Raw genomic sequence first — 5,000 nt, forward strand, 5'->3', positions numbered from 1 at the left:
TCATTCATGGACTGAATCGCAAAGACCGGAGATTACGGTTGTTGTTTTTTCATCTTTTTTTTTTTTTTTTTTCAAGACAATGGATTCTTCCGCCTTTCTTTATTCATGATTCTCCCCCCCCCCCTCCCCCTCCCCTTCTCCCCGTAAACAGCATCGTCTGTAGAATGTAAATATGTCTATGACGTACAGAATCGTCTGAAACACATAGTCGGTTTTTGTTGTGATTTGTCTTACTTTCTTCTTCTTTCTTTTTTTCTTTTTCGATTTCTTTCTCTTTTTTTTTCCATTTCGGGCACAGAATCAGAACCCTTTTGCCTGCGTTTGTACTGTGTTTGTTTGTTTGTTTTTTGTTGTTTTTTTGGGGGGAGGAGGGAATGAGGGGGTGTGGGGGGCACTAGGTCTTCGCATCTTTAGTTGTTTGTTATCACATTCACCGTCATCATCGCCATCATCATCATCATCATCATCATCATTATTATTATTATTATTATGATTAGTAGTAGTAGTTAGCAATCGGTGTGTTGGGGTTCGGTGGGTACGGTTACTGCGGTGACGGTTTCATATTGTCTCTTTCTGCGTGCGTGCGTGCGTGCGTGCGTGCGTGCGTCTTGTCTGTTTTTCTCTTTGTCTCTTTTTCCGTGTGTCTGCCTCTCTGTTTTCTCAAACAGACCGCCTGTCTCTGTCTGTCACACACACACACACACACACACACACACACACACACACACACACACACACACGCACGCACGCACGCACGCAAACGCACACACACACACTCTCTCTCTCTCTCACCCCAACCCACCACCTTTCTGAGTCTCTCTTCTCTGACATACACTATGATTATTAGTTTGTCAGTAGCAAAAAAACAATATTTGTTGTGTTTGTTGCGCACTGAATGACGTGTTCGTGATTCCAAAATTATTTCGAAACCGGCTTCAGACAAAAGTAATGGGTGTTTTGCGACACGTACTCAAAGGTGCATGCAATTGGAGTTGTTTTTCTGAGTTTACAGTTAGTTCGTCTTTTTCATTTCTTTCTCTTTTTTGTTTGTTTGTTTCTTTTCTTTCTTTGTATCTTTTCTTCATCATCATCATCATCATCATCATCATCATCATCTCTTGTTTTTGTTGTTGTTGTTTTTCTTCTTCTTCTTCTTCGTCTTCTCTCTGTCTTATATTTTGTTCGTTTATTCTCCAGTTTGTTCGTTTGTCCTATTGTCTTTTTTTTTCTTTCTTTTTCTTATCGCTTCTTTCCCATTCATTCATATATCTAAACAGTTATTCCACTTTTTCTTTTAGCTCCCCGCCCCTTGTCCCCCACACCCCCTCTTCTTCATCCTTCTTCTCCTCCTCCTCCTCCCCCCCCCCCGCCTCCTCCACCTTTGTCCCTTCGCTACTTCCTTCTTCTCACCCTCCTGTTATTCTTTGTTGTTGTTTTGTTCACTTTGTTCTCATTCGTCTTGGTCGTTGTCTGTTTTGCATCCTGTGATTGCTTCCCCTTGCGCCTGATTGGAGCTCAGTTCCATCTTCCATCCTACCCCGCCCCACCCCACCTTCCCCCCACACACCGTCCGTCATTCCCTCTGTGTCTCCTCTCTGTCTCGCTCTTTTTCTGTCTGTCTCTCTCTCTCTGGCTCTCCCCTCCCCCCTCATTGGAGAAACAGGGCATGCCTAAAATCTTAATTATTGAATAAAAACGTTTTGAGATCTGAGTTCCCTCTCCACCCCCACCCCACCTCTCTCTCTCTCTCTCTGTGTCTGTCTCTCTGTCTGTCTCTCTCTCTCTGTTTTCGTCTGTCTGTCTCTCTGTCACACTTTCTTATTGGAAGAACAGGCCATGCCTAAAATCTTAATCATTGAATGGACACATTTTGAGTTCTGAGATATCTCTGTTTATCTCTGCCTCTCTCCGTGTCTCTGTCTGTCTGTCTGTCTCTCTCTGTCCGTCTCTCTGACTCTCTCCCTCTCTCTCTCTCATCGGAAGAACAGGCCGTGCATATAATCTTAATCAGTCAATAAAAACGTTTTGAGTTCTGAGCTCTCTCTCTGTCTTTGTCTCTCTCTCTCTCTCCCTCTCTGTCTTGCTCTCTGTCTCTCTCTCTGTTTCTGTCTGTCTTTCTGTCTGTCTGTCTGTCTCTCTCCCCGTGTGTGGGTGGAGGATGTGTGTATCCAACAACAAGCAGTGCTGGAAAATTTGGAAATGAAAACAAAAGAAAGAGAGAGACCGGACGAAGACGGAAAGGGAAGTAACAGAAATGGAAACAAGCAGATTGGGGAATTAGAAGATAATAAAAATTAAAAAAAAGAGAAAAAAAGAAAGGATAGGAGGAAGGAAGAAACAAACATACAGACAGATTAGGAAAGGATGAATGAATGAAATAAAAGAAAGAGAGAAAAAGGGGGCTGGAAAGAAAGAAAAGTAATAGGAGGGAGAATAAGAAACACAGCCTTTCCGTCCATGTTTTGTTTGCCGAATTGTAACTAACTTCCCCTCCCCAAGCCGTTTATTCTTGGAACTAATTCGTTCGAGAACTATAAGTCGTTCTTGCTACAGTCGGCGACCCCTTGGCATTAAAAGCTGAAATCATCTGTTGTTGCCTTTTTTTTTATAACTGGAAAATAATTTCCAAACAACAGGGAGTGGCATTTCGAAATACGAAGATCAGTTTCGCGCAATTCATTAGTTCCTTACATCCTGTCTACATTTTCGACCGCCCCTGTATTATATATATATATATATATATATATATATATATATATATATATATATATATATATGTGTGTGTGTGTGTGTGTGTGTGTGTGTGTGTGTAGATACATATAGAGAGAGATATACCAGTTCCATCGCGCCCACACACAATTTCCGTTTAGTTTCAAATTGCGAAAAACACTTTCGTATCATCATCAGCGTAACGTCTTTGATCCTCGGTAATACCTTGTTTTCGTCAGAATTGAAACCGAGACCGCAGCGATGCCTTTGTCGACGTCATTAGGGCGTCTGTAAACTGACGTCATTAGGTTGTGGTTGTGTTTCTAATGTGTAAGATAATAATAATGTTATGTTGCATCGTAGTTGTACTCTGTTCTTTTCTGTTTTGTTCCATTACGTTGTTGTAACGTATTGCGTGTGAATGGAAATGCCCATGTGAATGTACGCTGGTGTGTGAACACTTTCTTCTTCGCATTGTTTAAAACTACTTCCACTACTACTGCTGCTACTGCTACTGTTGTTGCTGCTGCTGCTGCTGCTACTACTACTACTACTACTAGTAATGATTATAAAAATAATCATCATAATGAATCATAATGATGATGATGATGAGGAGGAGGAGGACAGTGATAAAGTTAACAACCTTCCCTGACGCCCCCACATACTCTTAGCCAATCCGCACACCCGCAGGTGCGACCGAAAAATTTTTTTATTCTACCGAATCAAAATGCGCTCCTTCTTTTGATGTTTTCATTTTATTTATTTTATTTTTTTCAAATTCTATTATTATAACATCTCAACTAAGCTTATTAGCTGGGAGAGTGAAGACAAAACAGACCATCAACCTCTGATCCCAAGAAGTCCTGATCCTCCCGTCGTTTTAAGTCGAACACGGCAAGTTGGCTTATCTTGTTTGTTTTACGAACCCTGGACTGGGTTATAAACAAATGATCGTATTAGTTACTAGCAGAGCTATGTTTGCGGCAGCCATACACTCTTGCACAAGCGCATGCGCGCATATACGCACAAACAAACACACGCGCCCGCATGAATGCACGCGCCCGCATGAATGCACGCGCGCGCGCACACATACATGCATACTTACATACAAACATACATACTTGCGCGCGCAAGCGCGCACACACACACACACACACCACGCACGCACGCACGCACGCATACACACACACGCACGCACGCACACGCACACACATACTTGCACATACACACACGCAGACACTCATGGACACACACACACACACATACACACACACACACACACATACGCACGCACGCACGCACGCATACGCACACACATACTTGCACATACACACACGCAGACACTCATGGACACACACACACACACACACACACACACACACACACACACGCATTATAACAGAGATACACCAGAACGCCATCTGGACGGAAAAGTGTCAACATCATTTGTGTAGGAGGAGGTAACCCACGCTTCTGAGCGAGAGGCGACAGTGTTGAAGGTATCGATGTGACACAGCTTGATACGTCTACAGCTGTTATCTGCCTTGTCTCCACATCTGTTTTGGGGTCGTTTCTTTCATTTATTAACAACAATAACAACAACAAAACCAGCATTTGGTCGTTTGTTTTGATTATTGACAACAACAACAAAACCTGCATTTGGTCGTTTGTTTTGATTATTGACAACAACAACAAAACCTGCATTTGGTCGTTTGTTTTATTTTTATTGTTGTTTTGTGAGGTGGTTGGTTTATTTTCGTGGTCTCTTCCAACCCTCTTTTTTCCATTCATTCATTCATTCTTTCTTTCTCCATTAAAAAAAAAAAATCTTTTCTTTTCTTTTTTTTTTCTTTTTTTTTTTTTTAATTACTATTGTTGCCACTGCTATTACTTGTGCTGCACCAACATCTACTACTGCTGCTGCTGTTGGTGCTGCAATTCTTTCTGCTGCTGTAATTACTACTGCTGTTGCAGCTACTGTTACTGCTGGTGGTGGTGGTGGTGGTATTCTTTCTGCTGCTGTTGCTACTGCTGCTGCTGCTGCTGCTGCTGCTGCTATTATTTCTTTCTGTCTCCTCCTACTCCTGCTGCTTCTCCTACTACTGCCATTGCTGCCGCTGCTACGACCACCACTGCTATTGCTGTTGCTGCTGCAGCTATTACATTTTCTTCTTTCTGCTCTTCTTGCTTTGTTACTTTTAATAGACTATTCCAGTTACTATTCTTATTCGTCGTTCTAATTATTTTATTTTAGTTCGTTTTATTTCTCGATTTCTATGGGTTTTTTTTTT

Source organism: Babylonia areolata, chromosome 25, assembly GCF_041734735.1.
Source record: "Babylonia areolata isolate BAREFJ2019XMU chromosome 25, ASM4173473v1, whole genome shotgun sequence".
In the NCBI taxonomy this organism is placed as follows: Eukaryota; Metazoa; Mollusca; class Gastropoda; order Neogastropoda; family Buccinidae; genus Babylonia; species Babylonia areolata.